An 11379-nucleotide genomic window follows, 5' to 3' on the forward strand; every position below is an offset into this window, starting at 1 on the left:
TCTTAAACTGATCCTTTTATATGTCTAGGGTTAGGAGAAAAGAAAGCCTAAAGACAAATTCACGGATCCCAAGAAAATCAGATTGGAATTCTAAAAATCTTAAACCTCGACAGATAGAAGGTGTCAAGCACACCGAATGTAGAACAGCTTCCTTAAGCTCGATAGATGTAGCTATTGAGCTTTAATGATTTTACACAATGAACTTGTTTTCTTGAACAGACTTGAAGGTTTCAATACTTGATCTTGAAACAGGATTTCTTGAAGTATTAAAAACATCCTAAATCTACCCAAATACAAGTAAAGTGCGTTTTATCAAAGAACAAGTCAATTATATAAAATCATGACATATGTTCTTAACACATGAAATACATATGTCCTAACAATCTCCCCCTTTGGCAATCCGTGACAAAACCACAATGAACAAATGAACATATGAGAGAAGTCATAAATCACTCAACTCATATTCACTTGTTGAATACAATAAAATCTATTCTAACACAAACTCTTGAAAAACTTTGCAAGAAGAGAGTTTATGGCAAGTAGACTTTGACAACCTGTATTTCTGAAACACTTTAAACAAAACTCATCAAGGCATCTTTGTGTGAAACAGAAATAATAGATTGCATACAAGTATAAGAAACATGTGTATAAAGGGAGAAAAGAAACAACACATGAAAAGGTAGGTGAAAGAAAATATACATCAATATAAAGAAATGAATAAGTATAATGTATGTCTATAAATGGTCACAAGACCTTATGTACAAGAGTAATGTATCTAAAAAGAAAGAAAAGAAAAGATACATACTATCCTCACTACATCCCTCAAAATGTATCAACACTCCCCCTAACAAAATGGTCCTATACTAACTTTCCTCTTAAGATAGACTACTCTCATATCAAAACTTCTCCTCCTTTTTGTCACGAATGACAAAGGGTAAGAGTGTCAAGTAGACATCTCATCGGAAGAGCTAACATCTCCATCAGCATCATCCGAAACATCATCGTCATCACCATCATCATCATCCTCATCCTCAAAATCAGAAGCCACGGGAGAAGGTGGTGAAGGAGTAGCCTCAGGAGCAAAACCACCCATGGACTTCTGTTGCCGTGCAATACGATCGACACAAACGTTCACCTGATACAACTCCGTAGAAAGTGTATCTAGGCGAGCATCCATGTGGTGCAGTTGCGCCATGATGTCTCCTAAAGACACATCGCCCGAAGAAGAAGGAGGAGCCGATGTGGATGGAGCAGAATAGGATGGAGCTAAACGGGAGGAAGGAGCTGCAGGATCTAACTGCCGCGACAGAAGCTGGGCCTCACTACGTTTAACGGTAGCGTAATCTATGGCACACATAATGGTAAAATGGTTGGAAGAGGGAAAAGGAACGGAAAAATGGCGTAAGATCCTCATGATAGCGGAAGGAAAGATGAGCTTATCACGGGACGCTGAATCTAGATGAACATCTATAATAGACAAAATGAAATGAGAAGGAAAGTTTATGGTAAAATGCTCAAGAAGCGATAACAAAAATTGAGCACGAGGCTTTGTGATGGAGTTATAGTGAGAGAGGGGATGAAAAAAAAAAAAGTCATCACCATGTTCATGAATCTAGGACCTTTAGCAAAAGGTCGACATCGTGTAAACAGACGCTCACCCCAAGCAGTAGGGCACTCACAGAAAGCAGAAATGAGCTTATCCTTGAACACAGTCCTTAGACGCTCACAACTAGGATAGTCAGGAAACTCTATCCTAGGGACTTGAAGCATATCCGCAACAAGCTGCGGTGTGATAGGAATGCGCGTACCCCGAACGCGAGTGAAGAAAAGAGGTACTGAACGATCAATCTCGTTCATGTTAGAGTAGAACTCTTGGATAAGCACGAGAGGACGGGTGACTGGGATGTCACACAGTGACTCCCATCCCCTACTGTGAATGACAGAGGGAAGGTCGGTGTCGGCAAAGTCCGTCAAAATGACTTGGCGTTTCGAATGAATGCCTCGTCTAGAAAAGTTCTACGAAAATGCCTTAAAGGCATCATCATCACGGAACCAGATATGAGATAGAGTAGGATCAGACGATGAAGAAGCACTGGAATGAAGAGGATTCCGGGCTGGAGTGGATTTATGCTTAGGTGCCATAGACACAACTAACGTAAACAGAGAGGGAGAGAAAGAATGACAATCAGAAAAGTTCCAAACAGTTTCAAAATATATCAAGTATATTGAAAAGAAGTACATATGTATAGGAAATGCATGAACATGTGACATGCAAAAGAAAATGCATCATGGGCTCAGCCCAATCCAAACCTATCAGCACACAACATATAGCACACATCTAAATGCATGACAATATCATTATAATGCTAATGTGATGCCATGTATGAGGTTTTAAACACATTTAAGTGAAAATCCATCCCAAAATTTCAATGAAAGCTCATCAATTTTGAAAAACCCTAAAATTTTTCAAAAACCCCAAAACCTAGGTTTCAAAACATGAAATGCATGAATGAGAAAGGATTAGAAGCTTACCAAGTAAAGAGAAACTTGAAAAAGCTTGAAGAATCTTTGAGGAACAAGTATGGAGTGAGATGAGAGTGTTTTGGGAGAGAAAACAGAGAAGTATCGAGAGAGAGATCGAAGAAAATGATTTCCGGATCGTGCAGAGGCCTTATATAGAGCAGCCAGTAAATCTCGACAGATGCAGGTATCGAGAGCTATCGAGGGATCTGTTGAGGAGGTGTCGAGAAAATGCTCGTCGACAGTTGAGGTGTCGAGGAGGTATCGAGGAACAACTCATCAGAATCAAGAACAGAAGCTCAATCGATCCACCAGGTGTCGATAAGCTATCGAGCATGCAGACCCAATCTCGATCGATCCACTAGGTGTCAAGGTGCAGGTGAGATTGCGATAAGAAAAAGCTTAGGAAGCTCGACAGATAGCTAGCTATCGAGGAGGTGTCGAGCTAGCTTTTAAAAGCAGTTTTTTCGAGATATAAAAAACACAAACATGAATACAACCAACATGCAACTCAACCAACGATTCAATCAACATATTAAGTTTTCAAAATCATCCCTCAAATAAAATTTAAGCACATGGATCTTCAAAAACACACACATACACACTAAACACGTCTAACCAATTTTATATTTCAAAAATAAGTCAAGACAGTTTAGTGAGCATATATGAATACATGTAAAACCTCGTGATGGCTAAATCATATCGTACTTGCACATGTATCAAGAATAGAAAAGAATATTGCGTGTTGTGTGTGAAGAACATCGCAAGATTGCATAAGTGTATGCATGTTATGATGATTTGAGATATAAGAAAATCACTTTAACTCACACACAATCATAACTGCTTGATGGGGACTATCACCTTTGAGGTACATCCTATAACTCCCACATCTCCTAACATACACGCTTGCAATCATATTTAAAGCATTTTTGATATTTTTTCTTTTGATTTTCTTTGCATATTTTTCTTTTAAGTATATCATGCATGGGCTTATTAGAGAGAGAAAAGAAATACCCAATGATATTTGACATTCTAATTTTGTTATGCCTAAGCATACAAATGTCATTAACACTACACTTTTGCTATGCCGAAGTATACAGGTGTCTTATTATGATTGGCGGGCAACAGTGGTGAGATGGTTATTTATGCCTTTCTCTTAGGATTTTTTAGTTCTTCTTGTCAAAAAGAGTGATATGAGTGTTAAGTTTAAGAGACAACTTAATCGTTCTCATCACAAATACGAGCCACAAAGCTCACTTGCTTAGTTGTGCATAAAGATGCTCATCAAAGTTACAAATGATACAAAGTTTAGAAGACTTTGTTTCAATGACCATCCAAGGTACACAAGTACCAAAGTACACAAACACACACTGTTTTTGTATTTTTCTGATTTTTCAATTTTTTTTTATATGAAAAACAAAACAAAGTAAAACTGAAAAATAACCAAAGAAAAACATGTTAAACAACATGAAAGCAGAAAGAAAGATGCATATGTATGAAGGCATGATAGAAAGGTGCAGATGCATGAAATCATGATTTCAAAAGCAGATAAGAAATCAAGTAAAGAGAGTCCTATTTTAGATAGAAAGAATTAAAGCAGAGGACAAACAGAAAAGACAATTAAGTCTTAGGCTCCTTTCTCACCCACACAGCACGAGTTTTTGGCCATGAAGATGAAAAGGCACGTGTCCTAGTATGACTACTAAAAGCCATAGAGGAATTAGAATTCCCCTGAAATTGAGTAAAAAAGCTCAAAGCTTTTAATAACTCACCAAGAATAGGTACAGAGCCTTTAGACAAAGGATGAGACCTATTGGACACCTACTTATAAGGAAACAACTTGAAACAATTAGGACGAGTGTGACCGGAAGCACCACAATAGTGACAAACATGAGTAGTTTTCGAACTACTATGCTTCCTAGAAGGAGATCTAACCTTAGAGGTTGACAAAGACTTTAATTTAGGACAATTTGGCCTAATATGACCAACAATATAACAATGATGACAAGTGGGGACAAATTCAGAATTTTTATTCAACCTAAGAGGAATTTTAGACATAGGTTTAGAAACTTCAGCGTTAACATCAGATTGTTTACTTTTGTCTATCCTAACAATATTAGCCTTCAACTCTTCATTATTCCTTTTAAATAGGGGAATATAAAAATCTTTTTCTTTTGAGTTAGGCTTAAATAGTTGCTCTTCCAAACTATTAATTTTGTCCACCTAAGATGAAATTTGATTTTTAAAATTTTCATTCAAATTATTGGCTTCATCCAATTTTGCAATCAAATCATATTTTTCAAGCTTGACCTTCTTAAATTTATCTTTTAATTTTGTAAAATATTCAAGAGATTTCATACAAAAATTATAAAGCGTGCAATAGGCATCTTGAATATCATCATCATCATTTAACATAAGATCATGCAAATCAAAACAATCAAGAGTTTTCATGACAACAGGGGTCAATGGATCACATAGTAAAGATTAAAACCTAATCAGAATGTGTCTGCTCTGATACCACTTGATAGGCCACAAACTGAATGACCCCTTGTGATAGAAATTAATTAATTAATTAGTCAAGTTATTAATTAATCAATTTATCATGCAAACACGTGGTAGCACAAAAAAAAATCATCAATAAACTAAATATGCAGCGAAAAATAAATAACACGGTGATTTGTTTACGAATGGGGAAAACCTAATGGCAAAAACCCCAACGGGTGATTTTCAGGTCACCACTCCCGAAACTCCATTATTATCACAACAAGTGGTTACAAGTAAAGGAATCCAAGTACCTTACCAACTTACAGTTGAACCCTTACCCCAATACCCAATTAGACTTGTTTTGTAGTGACAGTTCCCCTTTCGATGCACGACTCCAAAGTACGTGACTAACCAATTGTGCGGATCCCAGTACGCGACTTCAATCATTAACTAAGAAGGTTGTTGGTTGCAAAATTCTTCAGTTCATCCACATGATGAAGATCAAGAAGATGCTTAGTCATAAAACCCTACAGTGCACATACACAACAACTTCTTCAAGAGAAAGAGATGAATTAGGACAAGAACTTCGTCTCCGGTCACAATTTGCTTGAACAGAGTTTGCTCAAAACTTGTGCAACTTATGAACTATTTGACAACCCTTAAACTGATCCTTTAATATGTCTAGGGTTAGGAGAAAAGAAAGCCCAAAGACAAATTCACGGATTTTAAGAAAATCATATTGGAATTCTGAAAATCTTAAACCTCTACAGATAGAAGGTGTCGAGCAGCTGTCGAGAAGGTGTCGAGCACACCGAATGTAGAACAGCTTCCTTAAGCTCGATAGATGCAGCTGTCGAGCCAACTGTCGAGCTTTAATGATTTTGTACAATGAACTTGTTTTCTTGAATAGACTTGAAGGTTTCAATACTTGATCTTGAAACAAGGTTTCTATACTTGATCTTGAAACAAGGTTTCTTGAAGTATTTAAAGATATCTTAAATCTACCAAAATACAAGTAAAATGCGTTTTGTCAAAGGATAAGCCAATTACATAAAATCATGACATATGTTCTTAACATGTGAAACAAATATGTCCTAACAACAAGTCTAACCAATTTTATATTTCAAAAACAAGTTAAGACAGTTTAGTGAGCATATATTAACACACGTAAAACTTGTGATGGCCAAATCACATTGTACTTGCACATGCATCAAGAGTAGCAAAGAATATTGCGTGTTTTGTGTGAAAAATATCGCAAGATTGCATAAGTGTATACATGTTATGACGATTTGAAATATGAGAAAATCACTTTAACTCACACACAATCATAACTATTTGATAGGGACTATCACCTTCGAGGTACATCTTATAACTCTCACATCTCCTAGAATACATGATTGCAATCATATTTAAAAGCAATTTAATCTTTTTGCTTTTTATTTGTCTTTACATATTTTTTTTTAAGCAAATCATGCATGGGCGTATAAGAGATAGAAAAGAAATACCCAAAAATGTTAAGCTTTTGACATTCCAATTTTGCTATGCCTAAGCACACAAATGTCATTGACATTGCACTTTTGTTATGCTGAAGCATACAGATGTTATAGTATGATTGGTGGGTAACAGTGGTGAGCTGATTATTTATATCTTTCTCTTAGGATTTTCTAGTCATTCTCGTCAAAAAGAGTGATACGAGTGTTAAGTACAAGAGATAACTTAATCTTACTCATTACAAACAAGGGCCACAAAGCTCACTTGCTTAGTTGAGCATAAAGATGCTCATTTAAGGTACAAGAGATACAAAATTTAGAAAATTTTGTTTCAATGGCCATCCAAGGTACACAAGTACCAATGTACACAAAACACACACTGTTTTTGTATTTTTCTAATTTTTCAATTTTTTTTAATTTTTATATCAAAAATAAAATAAAGAAAAACTGAAAAATAACCAAACAAAAACATGTTAAACAAAGTAAATCATAAAAACTAGACTGGCTCAAAATAGAAGCAAACCACACAAGTTATGCAAAAACAAAAACTCAAAGAGAGAGAAGAAAGTGATAGAATCACTTGGAGCCCTTTTTCTTCCACGCCTTGGAAGAACCTTTCCTTTAAGTGAACCCTTGAACCAGCGGTGAGGGGGAAGAATTGAAACCGTTTAAGTTTGAAAGGAATATGAGGGTTTTGAGAAGATCTCCAAGGGGAGCAAGAGAGGATTGAAGCTGATTCTGGCTTTTAGATGCTATCATGTCGTTGCTTTGTTAAGTGGCTAACCACTTATAGCAATTTGGTCGAGTATGATTGGTAACTCCACAATGATGACAGAGATGTTGCTTCTTCTGTTTAGGCTTGTGAGAGTTAGCCTTCTTAGCCCTCGGGTTTTTAGTTTCCTTCTTATCTTGCTTAGGGGGTGCTCCTAAGATAGATTTACCTTTGTCTAAGTTCTCACTAGCTAAATCAGTTTTAACATCATTGTTCTCAATTTTAACATTATTGCTAGAAGGAACAAAAATAGTAGTACTAGTAGAAGCAATATTAGAAGAAGAGAGACCATACCCTAAACCTGTTCGATCAGAAGCAGATTTCTGAAGATTGAGCATCTCATCAAGCTTTGCACTTGAAATCCTCTCCAATTGAGTTTTGACTTGAAACAGCTCCGCTTCAAGTTTCTTGGTCTTCTTAGCTAAGAAATTGTTCTCGAACCTCAGTGCTCCAATAGTCTGAATGGCCTTATCAAATTTTGTGGAAAGCTCTTCACGATCAAGTTCCACATCACTGAGCTTCTTGGTGGTCAGCCTATAAAGTTTCTCATGTTTCTCAGAAAGCTTGTATAATTTCTCATAGGCTGTATGGATATCATCTTGATCATCCATCTTCTCAAACTTGGACTCCACCAATTCTTCTTCTTCATCCACATCTTCAACAATCCCATCAATAGGATTGATTGTGGCAGTGAAGGCATTCAAGATTCCGTCGTCCTCATTGTCGGAATCATCCTCATGCTCGGTGTCACTCAAAGTAGCAGCAAGTGCCTTGCTCTTCCCAATGCTCTTGAGATATGTAGGACACTCCTGTTTCATGTGACCGAAGCCTTGACACCCAAAGCACTTAGGTCCTGCGGGAACAGTGTACTGACCGCCATCCTTAGCATCCTTCTTCCCTTTATCATGGCTCTTGAACTGAGAAGAACTGGATTGCCTACGGTCCTTGTTGAAGCCCTTCCCATTGGCATTCTTCATGAACTTCTTCAATTGCCTGGTGATGTAGGACTTCATCTTAGAATCCTCATCATCTGAAAACTCATCAATGTCACTGCTCTTGGCCTTCAATGCTATGCTCTTGCCCTTACCCGACTTGCCAATTCTTGTTAACCCTAACTCATAGTTCTGCAAATTACCAACCAGCTCTGTCAAAGGAATCTTGTCAATATCCTTTGATTCCTTGATTGCCATAATCTTGGCATGGAATCTCTTGGGCAAAGATCTGAGTACTTTCCTCACAATCTTGGGTTTAGGAATGATTTCCCCAAGATTAAAGACTAAGTTCACTATGTCCTTGAGCTTGGCATAGAACTCATCGAACAACTCATTCTCCTCCATCTTAATCTCTTCAAAGCTTGTAGTGAGCCTTTAAAGTTTCGAGTCCTTGACAGCCTTAGTTCCTCCATAGGTTGTCTAAAGGATGGTCCATGCCTCCTTAGTAGTTTCAATAGAGGATATCTTCTTGAACTCCTCATTGGTGACTGCACTGAATAAAGCATTCAATGCTCTACTGTTGAAGTTTGCTGCCTTGATCTTGGCATCATCCCAATCGGCCGGTGCTTCCTTTGGCTTGGTCCAGCCAATCTTTACAACTTGCCACACCTTTTAATCTAGAGACTGCAAGAAAGCTCTCATGTGTACTTTCTAGTATGCATAGTTAGTGCCATCAAATAAAGGAGGTATAATTAATGACTGTCCTCTATTCATGACAAACAGGGGTCAATGGATCAACACAGCAAAAATTAAAACCTAATCAAAGTATTCCTATTCCGAACTTGATAGGCCAAAAACAAATTGACCCATTGTGATGAATTAATTGATTAATTAGCCAAGTTTATTAATTAATTAAATTAACATGCAAATGTGTGGTAGCACAAACAAATCACCAATAAACTAAGTATGCAGTAGAAAATAAATTTGACACGTGATTTGTTTAAGAATAGGGAAAACCTACACGGTAAAAACCCCACAGGGTGATTTTCAAATCACCACTCTCGAAATTCCACTATTATCACAACAAGCGGTTACAAATAAAGGAATCTCAGTGCCTTATACCAACCTACAGTTGAACCCTTACCCCAATACCCAATTGGACTTGTTCTGTAGTGACAATTTCTCCTTTCGATGCATGGCTCCCAAGTATATGACTAACTAATTGTGCGGATCCCAGTACATGACTTCAATCACCAACTAGAGAAGGTTGTTGACTGCAAAATTCTTTAGTTCATCCCAACGATGAAGATCAAGAAGATACAGGGTGATTTTCAGGTCACCACTCTCGAAATTCCACTATTATCACAACAAGCGGTTACAAGTAAAGGAATATTAGTACCTTATACCAACCTATAGTTGAACCCTTACCCTAATACCCAATTGAATTTGTTCTGTAGTGACAATTTCTCCTTTCGATGCATGGCTCCCAAGTATATGACTAACTAATTATGCGGATCCCAGTACGCGACTTCAATCACCAACTAGAGAAAGTTGTTGGCTGCAAAGTTCTTCAGTTCATCCCAACAATGAAGATCAAGAAGATACTTGGTTACAAAACCCTACGGTGTACAGATACAGCAACTTCTTCAAGAACGATGAATTAGGGCAAATTCTATCTCCGGTCACAATTTGTTTGAACAAACTTTGCTCAACACTTGTGCAACTTGTGAACACTTTGACAGCCCTTAAAATAATCTTTTTATATGTCTAGGGTTGTGAGAAAAGAAAACCCAAACACATAAAACCGGATTAGAGTCAAAACAAAACTAGAATTCTATTTTTCATAAATCTCGACGGAAACCTGTCTGTCGAGATGTTGTCGAGCAACTGTCGAGTCACGGGGCTGGAACAGCTTCTTAAGCTCAATGGATAGCTAGCTATCGAGCTAGCTATCAAGCTTTAATAAATAGCACTTCTTCAGCTTGAATCTTGGACAGACTTGCATGTTTTCAACACTCAATCTTGAAACACAGTTTCTTGAAGTATTAAACATATCCTAGATCTACCCAAATACAAGTAAAGTGCGTTTTGTCAAAAGATTAGCCAATTACATAAAATAGTGACATATGTTCCTAACAAGTGAATCATATATGTCCTAACAGAGGGCTTTGCAACCATGAGAAAAACATAGAGACAAATATTAGTGAGAGAGTAGAGGGAGAGGTTTGCATTTTTTAAGCATGAGATAGAGGAGAGGAATAGATTTAAAAAAATAGGATATTAAAATTTAAAAAGAAAATAGCAATGAGGAGGAAAATTGTGGAGGTTCTAAAACTTATGTAATACAACATGTAGAAGTCAACTATTAGTCAAACATATTCAATTTTATAGATATTTACAGATGTCGAATTACAAAAGTGAGATAAAAATTTCTTACAAAAAAATACAAGAGAGAAAAATGTATTCTCATAAAGCAAATTACAAGGGAAGTAGATGTCTTAAAATAAACTACAAAGTAGTCTCATATTATAAAAGGGTATACCACATGGTTAGTATGTGTAATTTACCTTTTATAATGTGGGAAAAAAAAATGCCCTATGTATCATGGTGTCCATACATTTCACTAGTAAAAAATGAATGAAGCATAACGGTATCCTATTGTATGAAATAGGATTGAGATCTTCTAGAGTTCCTAGGGTACTCTACCATGTAGAGTTCTTTTAATTTGAATCTTTCATTTATAATAAATGGTCTAGATTTTGCCATATCATTAATCCACTAACAAATCCCCTAAAATAATGGTTTAAAAAATAACTACTCATAAATGATAATTATTGCCTTATCCCATCAACTAGAAGTTGAGTCAAAATATAAGGAGGATTAGAGAACAACACGAAAATCTAGAGCATTGAACCTTCTAATTAAAACACTACTAAAACATGTTGATAGTAAATTTTCCAGGGACAAAATTTCAATGATCAGTTGTATTTGGTGAAGACATCAAGTGACTTCTTGATCATCCAATGCTCTGATGGAAATTTTGTTACTTACTCAGTTCCAGTGACACACAACCTTTGGTTTGTCCATACCGTACAAAGTTGTTTTGTGTCTACAAGTTAGATTTCAGCAAGAAAATGTTAGAAAAGATGGAATCTTTGAAGGATCAAGTTGTGTTATATAT

This window comes from Quercus lobata, chromosome 11 (genome assembly GCF_001633185.2).
Source record: "Quercus lobata isolate SW786 chromosome 11, ValleyOak3.0 Primary Assembly, whole genome shotgun sequence".
Lineage (NCBI taxonomy): Eukaryota > Viridiplantae > Streptophyta > Magnoliopsida > Fagales > Fagaceae > Quercus > Quercus lobata.